This window comes from Argopecten irradians, chromosome 16 (genome assembly GCF_041381155.1).
Source record: "Argopecten irradians isolate NY chromosome 16, Ai_NY, whole genome shotgun sequence".
Taxonomy (NCBI): domain Eukaryota; kingdom Metazoa; phylum Mollusca; class Bivalvia; order Pectinida; family Pectinidae; genus Argopecten; species Argopecten irradians.
This window is the reverse complement of record NC_091149.1, coordinates 21,952,640-21,975,806: the sequence shown is the minus strand read 5'-3', so window position 1 is coordinate 21,975,806 and position 23,167 is coordinate 21,952,640. Positions and strand designations below refer to the sequence as shown.

General features: G+C 31.4%; 1 protein-coding gene across 3 annotated transcripts in view; it reads right to left on the bottom strand.

Annotated features, from left to right (window-relative positions):
- The window catches only part of LOC138311209 (uncharacterized), a 48,569-nt gene extending 25,916 nt beyond the window's left edge, over window positions 1-22,653 (bottom strand). The window contains exons 1-2 of one of the 3 annotated variants that reach the window (XM_069252697.1): window positions 22,538-22,653; window positions 20,917-21,020 (exon numbers count right to left, since the gene is read on the bottom strand). The gene's annotated coding sequence lies outside the window, so the exon portion shown is untranslated. Of the gene's footprint in view, window positions 1-434; window positions 517-20,916; window positions 21,186-22,537 lie in introns of those variants that run through there. The other 2 variants (XM_069252696.1, XM_069252698.1) reach the window with 2 other exon arrangements.
- Between the last annotated feature and the right edge of the window lie 514 nt (window positions 22,654-23,167).

Below are 23,167 nucleotides of genomic sequence, written 5' to 3'. Positions count from 1 at the left end.
TGATCGGTTAAGCCACTCGCGACCGTCTTTCACCTACCGACAGGGGTTCGATCCCGGGCACGGACGTGAAAAGGTGGTCACCTACCCAATCACCTATATTTTTTTCTGGTTTCCTCCAACTGTAAGACCCCTCGCGCTCTTAACTTCGGACCATCGAAAGTGGTTTACATAAGTTATAATATAGTGTCGCAAATGATGTATGTTTATTATTTTAAAAATATAATAATCAAGTATTCTTAAAAAGGAATATAGCATAGTTGTTAACAAAGTTTGAAGGAACAAAATCAATAGTAAAAATATGATAACTCCTTGATTTCAATAAAGTAGAAAATAAACAATAAATAAGGTGTTTCATTTCTTCTTTCATTCTTAACAAAAAAATCTACTTGCAGTATGGGTATTTGTGTACATACAAAAATGTGCAGCATACTTACACGATATCACTCCTCACGACGACACTAAGTAGGTATGTCCATTTATGATATATCAGATTTACGATTTTACAACGCATTGAGTTTATATATGTGTGGAGATATATTTTCTAAACGTGATGTCACATTTATTTTTAAGTCACACCCTTTTTTTCGTTGAATTACGTGTGCTATTGCAACACTAATTGTGGTTCATGATATATATATGTACGTCTTACGGATCAAAAGCACATTACACAATCCAATAACAATATTGATACACTACATCATCTAATTATAAACAGCATTGATGGGTATGACTGATTGTGTTGCTCTATAACAGTAAATGTATAAATGTATATATACATATTATATAGATGCATCAATGTGCAACATTGAAATTAAATACATGTACCTGCACGTTTATTATGTCATAATCTTACAAGTCCACAGATGTAAGGATCTGTGACTGATATTTATTTATGTTTAAATTCAGAATATACATCCGCTTGTATGTAAACAGTGTATGATGACGTCATATCTTATACAGGATACACTTTTAGTAATTGCTTTGTTGTTTTGTGGTACAATGTACGACATTTCTCTACCTGAAGTGAGGAATGTTTTTCCATCACCCGTGACCGTGCATTAAACGCATATATACATAATGTGCATGCGTCTTAAATAAAGGGCACTTGGCTAGAGACACCATGACATTTGTTTAACATGACAACGTGAGAATGTGTAACTTCAGCACCGAAATGGCAGCTCCGTGATCTGAGAAACATTAGCCAGTTGTGGGAGGCGAATATGTAGGTCTTTATATAAAGTTATCTCCCTTTACCTATTTTGTAAAAATAAATATATGCATGTCTGATTGCTCGTGGTTTAACTACAGTATATAAGTATGGTATTCAACATTTTAAATGTAAGTATCTAATAAATATTAATCTGACAATATATCAACAGATTTATGGACCCGATATTGTATTCTCAATAGTGGCTGAATATATCTAAAGTCTATGTTCATTAATTGTTTACTCCTGTTCATACTGAGTTTACGGAGTAGATGGTGAACAATGCATTTTCGCACTGGTGAGATGCATAATATACACGTGCACAATCATGTAGATAAAACTGGCCACGTGTTAATTTAACCGCAATATTTTAACAAAGTTACATAACTAAATGTCTCACGTGTAACGTAGATCTAATTAATAGACATAGGTCATATCATATAGGTAACTCAGGCAATAAAATACTTAGTCTAGTGCACGAAATGGGGTTTATAGTCTGACAGGAAAAAACCCAACAAAATTACATTGTATAACGACAAGAGAATGCTATCTGTTGTAGTTTTATAACACGCATATATAGGCTACATTGTAGCCCATCATGTTTCGTAACTTGGGTCACTCCAAGTACGTGCGTGTGCACCTGCGGAAAATTACCACACTTAAAATTTCCCACGAGATTTCCGTTTGCTTTAAAATGGGGAAAATTTACTAAAGATAGTCGGCAACACATGAGCATGAGAATTAGTGACAGTTTTTATCAATTTATCACAGTGTCTATAGACCATTTGAGACGTTTTAAAATCCGTATTCTACACGAGCATAAGAATTTTAGAGATTTTTTTATCAAGATCCCTAAAACATGTAAACATGGTCTATGTGTTCTCTAGTATCTCCAAATTAATATAACTGTTACTAATTCTCAGATCCCTGTGACCCGTAAGGCGAAACGTCAAATTCCATAGATATTTTGTATATGTATTTATTGTTTTAGTGTTCTTGAAATAATGTTCTGATATTCACAGCATTAGGAACCCGGTTTTTTTCTATTTTTTTTACCCGTTACACTTTTTACCTTGTTACATTTGTACATTGTTTGCCTTGTAGCTCAGTATGTTGTCACATCTTCAAAAGATTTTACAGGTTTTCCCAGCTACGATTCCGGATATAACACATTTATATGGGCCATATCTCTATAAAATCTAGGATTTGGATTTTCCACTCCCCCTTTACTGATAAACACACATAAACGGCCTGAAGGATGGGTAGTGTAAAACGTCGCTAAAACAGCTGTTATTCATCCCAAAAAAGTAATTCGAAATTATGTCCTATTTTGAAATTATATTAACCGTTCTGAAGCGGTATTGTATGTATTTAGTGCAATGAGAATATGATATACCTGCCGATAAATGTTTTTGTTTCAAGTATGTGCTGTTGTGGGTACTTTGACTTATAGTTTCCCTTAGAATAGTCCACTGTTATTGTAAACTGATAAGCCAAAATGGTTTAAAGTAATAAAGAATCGAACTAGAACTTCACTTCATTTGCACGAGATTAACTTTTTCATCAGTCAATGCAAGCAACAAAATTGTCAATCAATCCTTAAATGAAGCATGCAAAGAATTAGTTTATATAATAAATTCTGTCCATTGGCCAAATACAAGAGCGTATCACAGAATTTGATGGGACCGTGGGACAAGGTCAAAAATGTTTTTTTTTTGTGTTTTTTTTTTTAATTTCTTGTTTTAAACCTACTGCCTCGAAAAACCTCAATACGTAAGGGATCGATTGAGGTAGTTCCACGCAGAGATTAAGAGGATTTTAGGTAAGGAAATGTTTATTAGTGTATATACATGTTTTTTTAAATAAAAAAAATCTGTATAGTTACGATCAAATGTCGACTAACTACTGATTTATTTAAAACTTATTTTATCAATAGCTATGTGCCTCTTTAATGTGCACATGTTAAATGTTATATTTTATGTAATTTTCAATTCAAGAGGAAATAAAGATTACATAATAGAAAGGGATATAGGGATGTAGTTATTCCGCCAAAGGAGGAAGGGGGAAGGGCCGAGGGGGGGGGGGGGTGGAGTGTGTAGATAAATCTACTTAAATTAAGCCCTAAACTAGTAATATCCACACATGTTAAGGAACTGCGACTAATATTTATTCAGTTTCAATTCAGCAGTATACGAGTGTACACATTCGTGTGTATGTAAACATTGCATTACAGTGTCACAATTTATACATGATACACTAAGGCCCACTACATTTCCGATAATAGCTTTTAATTTCTAAAATGGGAATGTAAAACTAGATCGATAATTTTGTAGAGTCGAAAAAGTTATAAACTTACTGTCCATATCAAACTATTATCACCTTCTGAACAAATTGATTGAAACAAATAAAATGTTAATTTTCATAACGCGGGTCGTCTTATGTTCCCGAAGTCGTCGTAAACACCGCGTTGTAGTTGGCTATCACTGCGCCAGCGAAATTTCTTTCCACTGTTATCATGTTTGGTGTTGAAACCTCATCTTAGGCAATTGATATAAATATTTTTTTTTAATGTTATTGATGTTTTTAAGAAAACTTTATGTTTTGCTCCAGAAAGGTAAATTGTAGTGGGCCTTTAAGTAAAGTCATGGTTGTATTGTAGTACAATGTGCGATATCCCCTATAACTGCAGTGAGGGATATCAAAGAGGTTTTTTTATCATCACCCATGACCGTACATTTACACGCACATAAACATGCGTCTTAAATAGTTATTCCGTCAAAGGAGGAAGAGGAGGGTGCTAGATATGTTAGCTGACTTTATATATGGTTACAATGTGTGTCCTTATTGCTCTTTTAAACAAATCATGTCGACAGCTTCCTGACCCAACCCCATGACTTCCGTATTGACGTACGGAGTATTCTATTTGCAGTATAAATGCCTATAACGTTATGTAAAGGTGGGAGTTACATCTAAGGTTTTCCAATTTAACTCTTTGATTAATGAAGATAGTGACTTTCACTATAAAGGCTCAATCAAAAGAAAACACACACAAAAAACAACGTGTCAATTAAACTTCCCACCTCTTTGTGTCTCCCAGTTAAAATCTTTACTTGACAACAATGTAGCTGTAAAATTTATCGCTGAATATACCATATTTCATGAGTGCCAGAGAGAAATTTCCTTATACATTGTATGATGACTTATCGCTCAGGTATTAATGATCTGAACCCCCCAGTCACCACGTGATATCCACTGTATTATGACATAGGGCGTGGCTAGTCCGTTAATGATAACCTTAATCTTCCATATGTAAAAGCTTTTGAATGTTGGTTTCCCAACAACCGTTATTTCTCATCATCCACGTACTATAGAGGCTTACGGCAGGGACTTAACATGAATTGTGATCCCATGGTTCATATCAAATACGTACATGTACATAATATGGGTATGGGTAAATAGACCGTCAGGTCCCCTCTATGTCGACAATCAGGAAGAATTTACTCGATTTAATTGATTACTACGCCATGTCTGCCTTTTAAAGCCTACTGAGAGGTGAATAGAGCTGTAAGCCTGTAAAGTGAATCGTTCATATGTCAACAAACGATGAATGAGATTACAGTATTTTTTCTCCATTTTTGTTTACGTAGCATACCTTGCAACGTACACAATCAAGATAAAGGACACGGTAAATAAAAATAAATCGAAAAGAAATGTTTACTGATGAGTTGTATATTTTCAATATTTTGATAAACTTCTGTTAAAATCTTATCAACTGTTTTCGAAAAAAAAAGAAAAAGAAAAAAGCGGAGTACCTTGAGGAAACCGAACAACGACGAAAATCTGCCGGTATTTACAAATAAGTTCAAAATCTCTCAAAAATAAATTTCTTTTGCATACTTTCTTCAATTTAGATGTGTGGTGCATAGCAATATTTACATGTAATTAACAGAAAATGTTACAGTTAACGCTACTGTATCTGTTATGAATCTCATTAAAAACATTTGAAATTGTAAAAGGGGCGTCGGGAGGTTTCTTCGACACAGATCTATATGGCTGACTTTGACACGTCCATAACATTTGATGCAAAGGAAACAACAACCAACCGTAACTTTACCGTTATATAGCAGAACCACGATTCATACCAACCTTTACATCTCACCATAAACTGAGGGCACAAACGCTTAATGTAAATGTAGTTATCAAGTTTTATAATTGGACAAAAGGCGTTCGATTATAAGGTGCCGGTCATTCTACCAAAACGCCCATGAACACCAAACTGCCATTTAAGTTGCAAATTATGCTACGCATACGTACATGTACATGTACGGCATGTTCAAGCTGTATACTTATAATTACATTAATTTTTTTTTGGTGGGAGAACTCCGGCCTTTCAACCACAGTGGTTCAGAAAAGTATCTTTCGTTTGAATTGCCGAGTTTTTAGAGTTTTTATCTGTTTTTTCCAGGTAAGCGTTGAATGATTTGCGATACGTTTTTATTTTGTTGCGTTATATTTTTCCATTTTCGATTTAAAATAACATATTATCGCTTTACATAATGACGCAACAATCAGAGTTAACTCCCTTCGCAAAAATAAGGGAAGTAACTCTGATATATCCGAATGCAAGAGGAGATAACACTATGATATGCAAAGGCGGATTAATAACTTCCGACATTTATAAGCGGTTCGATTTTCGTACTTTTAACCGTTATACCTTATCATAACATAATCTGCTGTGCTAAAGTAAAATCTGACCCAATACGTGTAAATACGGAGTGACTGTTACAGATAAAATATTTCATTTACAGTAATCAACCCAATAAGCTCCTGTGTACGAGTGGTTAAGATGTCCCGACATATTACCACAAGCCCTCCACCTCTGGGATGCGGGTTCGAATCCCATGTGGGGCAGTTGCCAGGTACTGACCGCTGACCGGTGGTTTTTCTCCGGGTACTCCGGCTTTCCTCCACCAACAAACCTGGCACGTCCTTACATGACCCTGGCTGTTAATAGGACGTAAAACTAAACAAACAAACAAACAAACACCTTTAATTTACAGTTGTGACCGTCCATTCTTTATAAGCCTTATATAATATGTTCCGTTCATGATCAATTTCCTTGAATTTAAATCTTTATTCAGTGTACACTGAGAGTATAAAAAACGTATGATTTGTTTGTTTTATTTCTTTTGTAAGATCTCTCGCTTAATGCCTTTCTACCTTTCCAAAAACGGCTTTTTGGACCTTAAAATGGGAAAATAAAATGAGATTAATAAGTTTGCAGAGTCACAAATGTTATAAGCTTAATTACCGTTAATACTACGCTTATCATCACCTTCTGAGCAATTTAAATTAATGTCAAATTTCATGTAATTAGTGGAATATCACTGCGCCAGACGATTAAACAGCGAAATGACATAGATTTCGCAGGGAATTTTGTATTTGTTTGGCGTTGTTATATATATTTACCTCATCTTAGGCTATCGATATAATTGTTTATGTTACATTTGTTTTTGAGAAACCTTCTTTTTTCAGTAGTGTAGTATGCCTTTAAACGCCATTCAGTCCTCAACTTTGTAAAGCATCTTATGTAGTCCGCTAAACCTGCATATATATTTAGCCTTTTAAAAAAATTGGCCTAATATATATATATTAGGAAAAAAAAAATTAAAAAAGCCTAAAAATATAGGCAGGTTTAGCGGTCTACATCTTATGCAGTTATCGAAAAAAGGTATACTTCACAACCACTCAACAAAATGAGGGACTTAATAAACGATGATTTTGAGAATTACAGAATACATAATATCTAACTTATCTTCACAAAAACACACGTGCATCTTTCCAAATATATCGACCTATATAGACTTAATATAATTAACTCACCCATAAAGAATGCCGTATTGTTATTCCTAATCTAGGTTTGGAATCTATCCAAATCTATAATCTTTATAATTTGGATCAGATAAATAAAACTGAAACCAATTTAAGTAATATATTTCTATAATTAAGATTAAGTCCATGTTTATTTCTGTCTATGATTCAATAAATTATGCGTTAGAATTTAGAAATATTTTATGAAATCAGAATATGACATGGAGTTCTTAATAAAATATTTTAAATATCTTATGTAGACATGAAGGTGGGTTAATAAATGATCAGTTTATGTAGGAAATACTGCTAAATTTAATTGCAAATTTTGTGTGTTTGCAACACTATGGTAAAATGTGACGGAGTCGTGGCTCTTAAATCTGCCGTCCGTCATTCTGAGCTATATCATCGCAGATGATAACCATAAATAGGTTTAATCTGTATCAAAACCCAGTTTTAAATAGACAAGTTATACTGTTAAACCTGTATAAACATCCAGTTTTAAATAGACAAGTTATACTGTTAAACCTGTATAAACATCCAGTTTTAAATAGACAAGTTATACTGTTAAACCTGTATAAACATCCAGTTTTAAATAGACAAGTTATACTGTTAAACCTGTATAAACACTCCAGTTTTAACCATGACAAGTTATACTGTTAAACCTGTATAAACATCCAGTTTTAAATAGACAAGTTATACTGTTAAACCTGTATAAACATCCAGTTTTAAATAGACAAGTTATACTGTTAAACCTGTATAAACATCCAAGTTATTTAAATATAGACAAGTTATACTGTTAAACCTGTATAAACATCCAGTTTTAAATAGACAAGTTATACTGTTAAACCTGTATAAACATCCAGTTTTAAATAGACAAGTTATACTGTTAAACCTGTATAAACATCCAGTTTTAAATAGACAAGTTATACTGTTAAACCTGTATAAACATCCAGTTTTAAATAGACAAGTTATACTGTTAAACCTGTATAAACATCCAGTTTTTAATAGACAAGTTATACTGTTAAACCTGTATAAACATCCAGTTTTAAATAGACAAGTTATACTGTTAAACCTGTATAAACATCCAGTTTTAAATAGACAAGTTATACTGTTAAACCTGTATAAACATCCAGTTTTTAATAGACAAGTTATACTGTTAAACCTGTATAAACATCCAGTTTTTAATAGACAAGTTATACTGTTAAACCTGTATAAACATCCAGTTTTTAATAGACAAGTTATACTGTTAAACCTGTATAAACATCCAGTTTTTAATAGACAAGTTATACTGTTAAACCTGTATAAACATCCAGTTTTTAATAGACAAGTTATACTGTTAAACCTGTATAAACATCCAGTTTTTAATAGACAAGTTATACTGTTAAACCTGTATAAACATCCAGTTTTTAAATAGACAAGTTATACTGTTAAACCTGTATAAACATCCAGTTTTTAAATAGACAAGTTATACTGTTAAACCTGTATAAACATCCAGTTTTAAATAGACAAGTTATACTGTTAAACCTGTATAAACATCCAGTTTTAAATAGACAAGTTATACTGTTAAACCTGTATAAACATCCAGTTTTAAATAGACAAGTTATACTGTTAAACCTGTATAAACATCCAGTTTTTAAATAGACAAGTTATACTGTTAAACCTGTATAAACATCCAGTTTTAAATAGACAAGTTATTACTGTTAAACCTGTATAAACATCCAGTTTTTAATAGACAAGTTATACTGTTAAACCTGTATAAACATCCAGTTTTAAATAGACAAGTTATACTGTTAAACCTGTATAAACATCCAGTTTTTAATAGACAAGTTATACTGTTAAACCTGTATAAACATCCAGTTTTAAATAGACAAGTTATACTGTTAAACCTGTATAAACATCCAGTTTTTAAATAGACAAGTTATACTGTTAAACCTGTATAAACATCCAGTTTTAAATAGACAAGTTATACTGTTAAACCTGTATAAACATCCAGTTTTAAATAGACAAGTTATACTGTTAAACCTGTATAAACATCCAGTTTTTAATAGACAAGTTATACTGTTAAACCTGTATAAACATCCAGTTTTAAATAGACAAGTTATACTGTTAAACCTGTATAAACATCCAGTTTTAAATAGACAAGTTATACTGTTAAACCTGTATAAACATCCAGTTTTAAATAGACAAGTTATACTGTTAAACCTGTATAAACATCCAGTTTTTAATAGACAAGTTATACTGTTAAACCTGTATAAACATCCAGTTTTTAATAGCAAGTTATACTGTTAAACCTGTATAAACATCCAGTTTTTAAATAGACAAGTTATACTGTTAAACCTGTATAAACATCCAGTTTTAAATAGCAAGTTATACTGTTAAACCTGTATAAACATCCAGTTTTTAATAGACAAGTTATACTGTTAAACCTGTATAAACATCCAGTTTTTAATAGACAAGTTATACTGTTAAACCTGTATAAACATCCAGTTTTAAATAGACAAGTTATACTGTTAAACCTGTATAAACATCCAGTTTTATAATAGACAAGTTATACTGTTAAACCTGTATAAACATCCAGTTTTAAATAGACAAGTTATACTGTTAAACCTGTATAAACATCCAGTTTTTAAATAGACAAGTTATACTGTTAAACCTGTATAAACATCCAGTTTTTAATAGACAAGTTATACTGTTAAACCTGTATAAACATCCAGTTTTTAATAGACAAGTTATACTGTTAAACCTGTATAAACATCCAGTTTTTAATAGACAAGTTATACTGTTAAACCTGTATTAACATCCAGTTTTAAATAGACAAGTTATACTGTTAAACCTGTAGTTATACTGTTAAACCTGTATAAACATCCAGTTTTAAATAGACAAGTTATACTGTTAAACCTGTATAAACATCCAGTTTTTAATAGACAAGTTATACTGTTAAACCTGTATATAAACATCCAGTTTTTAATAGACAAGTTATACTGTTAAACCTGTATAAACATCCAGTTTTTAATAGACAAGTTATACTGTTAAACCTGTATAAACATCCAGTTTTTAATAGACAAGTTATACTGTTAAACCTGTATAAACATCCAGTTTTTAATAGACAAGTTATACTGTTAAACCTGTATAAATAGACAAGTTATACTGTTAAACCTGTATAAACATCCAGTTTTTAATAGACAAGTTATACTGTTAAACCTGTATAAACATCCAGTTTTAAATAGACAAGTTATACTGTTAAACCTGTATAAACATCCAGTTTTTAATAGACAAGTTATACTGTTAAACCTGTATAAACATCCAGTTTTTAATAGACAAGTTATACTGTTAAACCTGTATAAACATCCAGTTTTTAATAGACAAGTTATACTGTTAAACCTGTATAAACATCCAGTTTTTAATAGACAAGTTATACTGTTAAACCTGTATAAACATCCAGTTTTTAATAGACAAGTTATACTGTTAAACCTGTATAAAACATCCAGTTTTTAAATAGACAAGTTATACTGTTAAACCTGTATATAAACATCCAGTTTTTAATAGACAAGTTATACTGTTAAACCTGTATAAACATCCAGTTTTAAATAGACAAGTTATACTGTTAAACCTGTATAAACATCCAGTTTTTAATAGACAAGTTATACTGTTAAACCTGTATAAACATCCAGTTTTTAATAGACAAGTTATACTGTTAAACCTGTATAAACATCCAGTTTTTAATAGACAAGTTATACTGTTAAACCTGTATAAACATCCAGTTTTTAATAGACAAGTTATACTGTTAAACCTGTATAAACATCCAGTTTTAAATAGACAAGTTATACTGTTAAACCTGTATAAACATCCAGTTTTAAATAGACAAGTTATACTGTTAAACCTGTATAAACATCCAGTTTTAAATAGACAAGTTATACTGTTAAACCTGTATAAACATCCAGTTTTTAAATAGACAAGTTATACTGTTAAACCTGTATAAACATCCAGTTTTAAATAGACAAGTTATACTGTTAAACCTGTATAAACATCCAGTTTTTAATAGACAAGTTATACTGTTAAACCTGTATAAACATCCAGTTTTAAATAGACAAGTTATACTGTTAAACCTGTATAAACATCCAGTTTTTAATAGACAGTTATACTGTTAAACCTGTATAAACATCCAGTTTTTAATAGACAAGTTATACTGTTAAACCTGTATAAACATCCAGTTTTTAATAGACAAGTTATACTGTTAAACCTGTATAAACATCCAGTTTTTAATAGACAAGTTATACTGTTAAACCTGTATAAACATCCAGTTTTAAATAGACAAGTTATACTGTTAAACCTGTATAAACATCCAGTTTTTAATAGACAAGTTATACTGTTAAACCTGTATAAAATAGACAAGTTATACTGTTAAACCTGTATAAACATCCAGTTTTTAATAGACAAGTTATACTGTTAAACCTGTATAAACATCCAGTTTTTAATAGACAAGTTATACTGTTAAACCTGTATAAACATCCAGTTTTAAATAGACAAGTTATACTGTTAAACCTGTATAAACATCCAGTTTTAAATAGACAAGTTATACTGTTAAACCTGTATAAACATCCAGTTTTTAATAGACAAGTTATACTGTTAAACCTGTATAAACATCCAGTTTTATAAATAGACAAGTTATACTGTTAAACCTGTATAAACATCCAGTTTTTAATAGACAAGTTTATACTGTTAAACCTGTATAAAACATCCAGTTTTTAAATAGACAAGTTATACTGTTAAACCTGTATAAACATCCAGTTTTTAATAGACAAGTTATACTGTTAAACCTGTATAAACATCCAGTTTTAAATAGACAAGTTATACTGTTAAACCTGTATAAACATCCAGTTTTTAAATAGACAAGTTATACTGTTAAACCTGTATAAACATCCAGTTTTTAATAGACAAGTTATACTGTTAAACCTGTATAAACATCCAGTTTTAAATAGACAGTTATACGTTAAACCTGTATATAAACATCCAGTTTTTAATAGACAAGTTATACTGTTAAACCTGTATAAACATCCAGTTTTAAATAGACAAGTTATACTGTTAAACCTGTATAAACATCCAGTTTTTAATAGACAAGTTATACTGTTAAACCTGTATAAACATCCAGTTTTAAATAGACAAGTTATACTGTTAAACCTGTATAAACATCCAGTTTTTAATAGACAAGTTATACTGTTAAACCTGTATAAACATCCAGTTTTTAATAGACAAGTTATACTGTTAAACCTGTATAAACATCCAGTTTTAAATAGACAAGTTATACTGTTAAACCTGTATAAACATCCAGTTTTTAATAGACAAGTTATACTGTTAAACCTGTATAAACATCCAGTTTTAAATAGACAAGTTATACTGTTAAACCTGTATAAACATCCAGTTTTTAATAGACAAGTTATACTGTTAAACCTGTATAAACATCCAGTTTTTAATAGACAAGTTATACTGTTAAACCTGTATAAACATCCAGTTTTTAAATAGACAAGTTATACTGTTAAACCTGTATAAACATCCAGTTTTTAATAGACAAGTTATACTGTTAAACCTGTATATAAACATCCAGTTTTTAATAGACAAGTTATACTGTTAAACCTGTATAAACATCCAGTTTTTAATAGACAAGTTATACTGTTAAACCTGTATAAACATCCAGTTTTTAATAGACAAGTTATACTGTTAAACCTGTATAAACATCCAGTTTTTAATAGACAAGTTATACTGTTAAACCTGTATAAACATCCAGTTTTAAATAGACAAGTTATACTGTTAAACCTGTATAAACATCCAGTTTTTAATAGACAAGTTATACTGTTAAACCTGTATAAACATCCAGTTTTTAATAGACAAGTTATACTGTTAAACCTGTATAAACATCCAGTTTTTAATAGACAAGTTATACTGTTAAACCTGTATAAACATCCAGTTTTTAATAGACAAGTTATACTGTTAAACCTGTATAAACATCCAGTTTTTAATAGACAAGTTATACTGTTAAACCTGTATAAACATCCAGTTTTAAATAGACAAGTTATACTGTTAAACCTGTATAAACATCCAGTTTTAAATAGACAAGTTATACTGTTAAACCTGTATAAACATCCAGTTTTTAATAGACAAGTTATACTGTTAAACCTGTATAAACATCCAGTTTTAAATAGACAAGTTATACTGTTAAACCTGTATAAACATCCAGTTTTTAATAGACAAGTTATACTGTTAAACCTGTATAAACATCCAGTTTTTAATAGACAAGTTATACTGTTAAACCTGTATAAACATCCAGTTTTTAATAGACAAGTTATACTGTTAAACCTGTATAAACATCCAGTTTTTAAATAGACAAGTTATACTGTTAAACCTGTATAAACATCCAGTTTTAAATAGACAAGTTATACTGTTAAACCTGTATAAACATCCAGTTTTAAATAGACAAGTTATACTGTTAAACCTTATACGTTAAACCTAAAACATCCAGTTTTTAATAGACAAGTTATACTGTTAAACCTGTATAAACATCCAGTTTTTACTAGACAAGTTATGCTGTTAAACCTGTATAAACATCCAGTTTTAAATAGACAAGTTACACTGTTAAACCTGTATAAACATCCAGTTTTAAATAGACAAGTTATACTGTTAAACCTGTATAAACATCCAGTTTTTAAATAGACAAGTTATACTGTTAAACCTGTATAAACATCCAGTTTTTAATAGACAAGTTATACTGTTAAACCTGTATAAACATCCAGTTTTTAATAGACAAGTTATACTGTTAAACCTGTATAAACATCCAGTTTTTAAATAGACAAGTTATACTGTTAAACCTGTATAAACATCCAGTTTTTAATAGACAAGTTATACTGTTAAACCTGTATAAACATCCAGTTTTAAATAGACAAGTTATACTGTTAAACCTGTATAAACATCCAGTTTTAAATAGACAAGTTATACTGTTAAACCTGTATAAACATCCAGTTTTTAATAGACAAGTTATACTGTTAAACCTGTATAACAATCCAGTTTTAAATAGACAAGTTATACTGTTAAACCTGTATAAACATCCAGTTTTTAATAGACAAGTTATACTGTTAAACCTGTATAAACATCCAGTTTTAAATAGACAAGTTATACTGTTAAACCTGTATAAACATCCAGTTTTTAAATAGACAAGTTATACTGTTAAACCTGTATAAACATCCAGTTTTTAATAGACAAGTTATACTGTTAAACCTGTATAAACATCCAGTTTTAAATAGACAAGTTATACTGTTAAACCTGTATAAACATCCAGTTTTTAATAGACAAGTTATACTGTTAAACCTGTATAAACATCCATTTTAATAGACAAGTTATACTGTTAAACCTGTATAAACATCCAGTTTTAATGACAAGTTATACTGTTAACCTTATAAACATCCAGTTTTAAATAGACAAGTTATACTGTTAAACCTGTATAAACATCCAGTTTTAAATAGACAAGTTATACTGTTAAACCTGTATAAACATCCAGTTTTAAATAGACAAGTTATACTGTTAAACCTGTATAAACATCCAGTTTTAATAGACAAGTTATACTGTTAAACCTGTATAAACATCCAGTTTTTAATAGACAAGTTATACTGTTAAACCTGTATAAACATCCAGTTTTAATAGACAAGTTATACTGTTAAACCTGTATAAACATCCAGTTTTTAATAGACAAGTTATACTGTTAAACCTGTAAAACATCCAGTTTTAAATAGACAAGTTATACTGTTAAACCTGTATAAACATCCAGTTTTAAATAGACAAGTTATACTGTTAAACCTGTATAAACATCCAGTTTTTAATAGACAAGTTATACTGTTAAACCTGTATAAACATCCAGTTTTTAATAGACAAGTTATACTGTTAAACCTGTATAAACATCCAGTTTTAAATAGACAAGTTATACTGTTAAACCTGTATAAACATCCAGTTTTTAATAGACAAGTTATACTGTTAAACCTGTATAAACATCCAGTTTTAAATAGACAAGTTATACTGTTAAACCTGTATAAACATCCAGTTTTTAATAGACAAGTTATACTGTTAAACCTGTATAAACATCCAGTTTTAAATAGACAAGTTATACTGTTAAACCTGTATAAACATCCAGTTTTAAATAGACAAGTTATACTGTTAAACCTGTATAAACATCCAGTTTTAAATAGACAAGTTATACTGTTAAACCTGTATAAACATCCAGTTTTTAATAGACAAGTTATACTGTTAAACCTGTATAAACATCCAGTTTTAAATAGACAAGTTATACTGTTAAACCTGTATAAACATCCAGTTTTAAATAGACAAGTTATACTGTTAAACCTGTATAAACATCCAGTTTTAAATAGACAAGTTATACTGTTAAACCTGTATAAACATCCAGTTTTTAATAGACAAGTTATACTGTTAAACCTGTATAAACATCCAGTTTTTAATAGACAAGTTATACTGTTAAACCTGTATAAACATCCAGTTTTAAATAGACAAGTTATACTGTTAAACCTGTATAAACATCCAGTTTTTAATAGACAAGTTATACTGTTAAACCTGTATAAACATCCAGTTTTTAATAGACAAGTTATACTGTTAAACCTGTATAAACATCCAGTTTTTAATAGACAAGTTATACTGTTAAACCTGTATAAACATCCAGTTTTTAATAGACAAGTTATACTGTTAAACCTGTATAAACATCCAGTTTTTAATAGACAAGTTATACTGTTAAACCTGTATAAACATCCAGTTTTTAATAGACAAGTTATACTGTTAAACCTGTATAAACATCCAGTTTTTAATAGACAAGTTATACTGTTAAACCTGTATAAACATCCAGTTTTTAATAGACAAGTTATACTTTAAACCTGTTTATACTGTTAACCTGTATAAACATCCAGTGTTAATAAAAGTTATGCTGTTAAACCTGTATAAAAATCCAGTTTTAAATAGACAAGTTATACTGTTAAACCTGTATAAACATCCAGTTTTTAATAGACAAGTTATACTGTTAAACCTGTATAAACATCCAGTTTTAAATAGACAAGTTATACTGTTAAACCTGTATAAACATCCAGTTTTTAATAGACAAGTTATACTGTTATCAAGCCTTCGATGCTAAATCTAATGTTAATTCACTTTCCTTAAAACCTTCATTTCTCAACTTTCACGGGGAGGAACATTCAACAAGCAATATTACGACACATGGAATACTTACCCGGGTCTAAATCGTTCAATACATCATTAAAAATGACTTTAAGTTTTAACACATGCTAGGTCAGTACGTCAATGTTGTAAATATCTAGTACTTGTGAACAGTTGTTAGTTTAGACAATGTCACTTGTAATAATTTACTGCCATACATTTAATCCGACTGCTCCAGAAAATGTTAGCAACCAGCGACGAGTGAGGTCAAATCCTAAGTCATGATTCGATCGTTTTTATCTTAAGATCAATAAAATCGGTTCGACAGGTAAAACAAATCCCTGATAGGAATGGATTTTTTGCGGCACGCATTTATAACTACTTTTGATATTTTATCTTGAAGTAAAATTAGAAGCTCAAATTTTTCAATGGTGGTACATTGTAATAGTGTAAAGTAAGCAACTTTTGTCACTGAAGAAAAAGACAAAACTCCGTTTTATATTATATATGCATTATGTATTCGAGCATACATGTATCGTTGGTTAGAAATCCCTCTGCAAGCATGTGCATGGATGCTCGGACACAGTGGCCCATTATGACATTAAGTGTTCTCACCATGTCAATCGTTTTTCTCTCTGAACTCTGGATTTGTTCATCTACCAACACCGTCACACAGTTCACTGACCATAGTAGATACTGAGTATAACATATATCATATTTCCTAGTTCTGTCAATAGGTGTCCTGCAATCATATATATATGTATGTGTTTGTATACGGGCCTAGATATATGAGAAATATATTAGTCTATAGTGGGTCTATGTTTTACAAGGGTGCTATAAGCACACATGGCATGAGTTTGCCTATTTAGGGAGGAAAGCATGGACGAAAGCATATTTCCAAGCTCTGCATTTTACAAGCTCACATGAAATGGTTTTGCCTTTTTAGGGCGGAAAGCATAGACGAAAGTATATTTCCCAGGTCTGCATTTTCCCTGCCATTGGATATTTTAAAATGTTTACACGTCAAGGAAATTATACTCTTTAAACAAATAAAACATCGCAACTAACGGAAGTTACTTTTAAAAAACTTTAAATCCTATCTATTGGTGTGTGGTCTTCTTCCTGCATGATATGGTCTCCCCGTTACTTATCATAAGTTCAATTTGGCTTCATGTATGTCATCCCCGATAATCCAGGGGTTACTATCACTATCACTATATAACGTCAGTGATAGTAACCCCTAGATTATGGAGGATACACACACGCCTGACTAAAAGTGTTGGTTTCGTAAATGACGTTAATCACGACTTACCTAACACTGATAATGGGCTTCTGAGGAAAGTAAAATATCTTAATTTATAAATGCATTTTTTTCTGGATATGTTTCCATTTAGCTACAAACTTCCTTTTAGATTTTCACGAGTTTAACGTTTTGCTGGTGATCAGCATTTGCTTTTGCTTGCCAGAGCGCGCAATGTCCTTATTTCAAAGGTTGAATTTTGTTTCACATCGGAAGATTGTTTCCCTCTTGGTGATGTTGCATAACTTATAAATAATTAAACATTTGATTTGCACACCTAATACTTCCGCGATATTAATTATCGTTTCACGTTAATCGCGTTGACGATTTTTTTGTGAATATTGGGGTGTTCTATAAAACGCAGTGTGAATACGAATGTGTATTTTAATTGATATGTTGACTTATAGAAATTTGTCTGTATTTAGTGTGTCTATATAAATTTATTATAAAATAATGGTCTTATCCACATGAATCTGAGAATTAGTTAAGTTTATATCAGTATGGACCCAGTACTTGATCCATAGACCATTTCTAAACGTTTTAGGAGCCTAGCTCAAATATCGGTTAAACTTGTATTCTACACTTAGTTCTATGTACAATACAAATTTTACCAGTTTTTGATCAGGATCCCTAAAACGTTTAGAAATGGTCTATTGGGTACTTTGGTGGGTCCATATTGATATTAACTGTAACTAATTCTCAGATCCCTGTGTTATTATCTGTAACTAATTCTCAGATCCCTGTGGTATAATCTGTAACTAATTCTCAGATCCCCGTGGTTTTGCAAAGTGGCTTACGTACATATATGTATGTACTTTAACAACATGACATACTGAATGACAGTTTGATTTGCACATGGAATAAAGAATGGTCGTGACGTCACTGAAAATTGCCCTGAATGCACAAAGTCGTCTTAACCATGTGTCAGAATTACATGTACAGTAGATATATAGTTCTAATTAAAATAGGTTGGACTCTTTAGATCCTTTTTACTAGACATATTTGGCAATTTTACGATATTCTTATGTATAACACAATATTAATTTGCCATATGTGGAGCAAAAATGACAAACGAATTGCATCTTTAATACCTGAAATAGAAAATGTTATATAAAACCTATAAACTGTTCTAGGACAATTTGACGGGCTTTTCACCAACAAATAACTAAGTCATGCATAGATTGGTATCCCCTTAATTATCTCAACATACCTTCCAGAACTTTACAAAGATTTGTTTCAAGATTCAAAGTTTTTTTTGCCGTCTGTGACCTTGAATGAAGGTCATGGTCATTAATGTTAACAAACCTGGTAGTTATTTATCTCGTCATGCTATATTGTACAATAAAATAGGAATATATGCCTTTCAGAGCTTCACAAGAGGTTAATTAAAGACTTTAAGCCGACCTTTTTTTGCGCCCGTGACCTTGAATTAAGGTCAAGATCATTCATATTAATAAACTTTATAAGTTAAGTCATTTATCGTGTAATACTACATGCACAATAATAGGTATCTAGACCTTTGCAAAAACTTTATACATGATATCGTTCCAAGATTTTAAGTTCTTTGGTCCTTATGACCTTGAATGATGGTCAATGTCATTCATATTAACAAACTTGGAAGCCCTTTGTCTCAGAATACTAGACGTCCAATATTAGTCTCTAAGTCTTTCAAAACTTCTCAAGAAGTCGTTTCAAGATTTTAGATTTTATTCGGCCCCAGTGACCTTGAGTGTAGATCAAGGTCATTCATATTAAAATATCAGTTGGTTGTCCTTTGTCGCAGTATTCTAAACATGTCCAATAACAGGTCTATAGGCCTTCTAGAACATAAAATATATTTACATAGATTTCTTATGGTTTTTGACTTCCTACAAACGTTCTTGTTCTTATACCTAAAATTGGTTTGGCCCTTCGGGTCAGATGACCTAAGAACAGCACAAAAACAAAAAAGTCTTTTCACCCATAGGTAAAAAGACTAAACAAATGTTTACCGGTTTTTTAAAATTAAATTCAGCAGCAGACATAAGAACAATACATGGGCAGATAACTCTGGGATATGCAAACTACAGAATAACATGGACACGAGAACATGTGCCAAGACTTACACGTGCTGATTGATTTGACAAAGGATTATCTTTTAAATCATACGTCACAGCCTTCGATCGATTTGTCTCAAATCTGTACATATCAGATGGCTATTGTCCCTTTTCCTACATACATGTATATGAGACACTTTTCAACCGCGATAAACGATTAACAGAAGAGCGACACGGAGTCTGTTATCATGCACATCTGTATATTCAGATAATGGAGTTGAGATCTCAGATGTTAAGAATGAATAAATATTTACTGATTACATTTTCTTGTTCGGTGCACAGATATACAGTAGTCAAATAAAAAGTCAACCTTGATAACAAGTTCCGGGTAACACTAGACTGTCACTAGACTGTCACTTGATTGTAAGCATCATATGACTTGGAGAATCCAGAGATTGTATATGTTTACGGGGTGGGGTTGCGGTCAGGATCCTCCCCCCTTCCAACTTCCTTAGATTTCTTTTTAAAAAGGTTTCATCCTTTTTATTTATTTTTGCACTCGTGGATATCCGACACTTATTACTTTCAGAGAAAATGACGCAAGTCAAAATCGATTTCCACATCTAAGGGCGCATAACTCTATAATATGCATATGCTAAAACGTAATATTTTTATGTGCAGAACGAAAATAAATAATAAAAAAACATCTATAGTGTAAAATGTATATTTAGCTTAATCAATATACATGTACCACCTGTTGCCATCTATCCCTGTTAAAATCACCTTTATTAAACGATATCTTGTCCTGAACACCGTAATACGTTTGCATTTATCAAAAACGAAGGAATTGCCACGGTTACCAAACGTTGATTGTCCCTAATTAAGAGGTTTTAACCTATTATCGTAGTAGAAATGAGTAGGTGATAAGATTTTCGCTCACATTTACATTGTCTTTGATCCCAAATTACAATAAACTAGAGTGTCTTTGCCGTATAAAACAATAAATCTTTTCTTATTAAGAAAATATTTTTTGTTCTTTAGTTTAAATATATGTATATGGTGCGGTGATATCTCTTTTTGATTTCAAAATCTTTATAAGCATAAATTTTCAAACAAGCATAACATAAGCATAATTGTACCGCTTAGTTATGTATTGGATTAATTCTGTTATTTAATAAAATGTACTTTTTCTTAATTTAGTCATAATTCAACCAGCTTATCACAAATGTATAACGGTAAAGCTGATAACCCACGGCTTTGCCAACCTGTAATAGTTGGAATGATTCTCGAAACCAAATCCTTACCTTAGATAAGAATTCTTGTGATCAAACGTCGCCGCCTTGTCTTCTTTCTTACACCGACCACAACAATCCTAGATAGTTTATATCTACCTGCACATCACCACGCCCTGTTGGTAGATATACACGTGCGTTATTTAGACACCCCGGTTAGCTTCCTGGTGTTGGTACGCATGTACACAGGTAGCAATACTTCATAATGATTTGCCACCACACCTGAACTACACTGATAACGGTATTACTATCAGCTCCCGGTATTGAACTCAACTAAGGAGTTACACTTCCGGTTCTAGTCGGTATATCTGTCTCGGCTTATCTAAATTGTTGATTTTTAACTTCTGAGAACTACTGTAGGAGATACCCACATTTCTTTTGACAATTGATAAGAAACAATGTATTTTCAGCTTAAGTCATATATTAAGTCGACTGTCATTTCAGTATTTCCTAAGGTCCCATTATGTTTTCGTAATATAATGAATCGTAAAAATTACCAAATTTCGCCAAATGATAGAGTTGATATCCTTATGGCGATATTTTTCAATGAAAGGTGCCATAGTTAATCCGGATTGTAGCAATGATGGGGGAATACCAGGGAATCTCGCCATTACGCTCTGTTGGTGCCACAGTGTAGACTACACGTGGGTACTGGGTAATAAACATCACACATAAGAACTGCTTTTATAACATTTGATCCAAGGTCTGTTTGTCATCTGATATCTTATTTTCGTCGTTTTTATAAATGAGTCTCTTTAAACATTAATTAAAATCATACTTAAAAATATTAAAATCCTTTAGAAGCTTTTATCAGAGATTGGTCATATGAAAACAGTTAGGGAGCTAACAATGGAAAGTAAAATACTTGTGAATAAGCAAGTATTAAATATATTTAATATCTTCAATGTTTATATTTAGATTCTAAACTTCTAAAATTCCCTGTGGTGTCCTTGGGATTAACCTAGTGATCATCCGGGTACGTACAAGCACATAGGCTATAGATATACACATTTACGTGTTCTATTTATATAATTTTTAAAATGCATTTTTGTCGAAACTGTACATATTTAAACAATATTAAGTAAAAAAATTCATAAGGATCATCGATGTATAGTTTGTAGAGCATTCATAAAAACATAACGGGACTTTAAAATCTTCTTCTCCGTACCAAGATAGTAGAGTGTCAAGACCCAAAAATACCCCCTAAGATGGAAGCCTTGCACAGTTGCTGACGTAAATGACCTTCCCCTAAAACTGCAAAACTTCCCCTAAAACACTAAAACTCGCGAATATTTCAGTATTTATGGATACAGTATATATGGCATCACAGTTTTAGCATCCTCGATAATCCAGGGGTTCCGATCACTTACTATCTATGCATCCTCGATACTCCAGGGTTCCGACCACTTAGATCATTATACACAGAAAGTAAGTAATCGGAACCCCTGGAGTATCGAGGATGCACAGATAGTAAGTGATCGGAACCCATGGAGTATCGAGGATGCTAAGACTGTGATGCCATATATACTGTATCGATAAATACTGAAATATTCGCGAGCTCTATTTAGTCCCTGTTCTTATAACATGTGGTGCATTTTAATATTTATGATGTATGACGTCCTGATTAACTTACATGAGAGCAGAACTAACGCATTGCCATGTCGATTCTTCATGTAGACAATGTTCTCCTGTCCTTGTTATAAGTAATTGATTGATTACTTCTATTACCTCAAATGGATCTCAAGGAACTTGGTAGTCCTAGGCCTGCAACCGAGCATGGTACAAGCCAAATTATCTTGTCTTATTGTTTACTTATATGAAGTGGATAGGAGATTAGTATAAAACAATGTTAGAGGTATAGCACGACGAGACACGTTTGAAACATTACGTCGCATAAATATTGATATAATTGCACTTTTCAGTCAGCTTCATCCTTCAAACTGTCCCCAGATTATTTAGGTCAGTTATCCAGAATGGATGATCGAGTGATGAATTTACATCTAGCCGTCTATGGTTCATGTTTCTTTCAATTCATTATTTTCTTTTTTTAAATATTTGTATAATGCAAGTGATATTAAGTGCGCTTGCATCGCCATAGCCATCGAAAGCACAGCGATCTTAGAATTAGTTACAGATTATATCACAGAGATCTTAGAATCAGTTACAGATTATATCACAGGGATCTTAGAATCAGTTACAGATTATATCACAGGGATCTTAGAATCAGTTACAGATTATATCACAGGGATCTTAGAATCAGTTA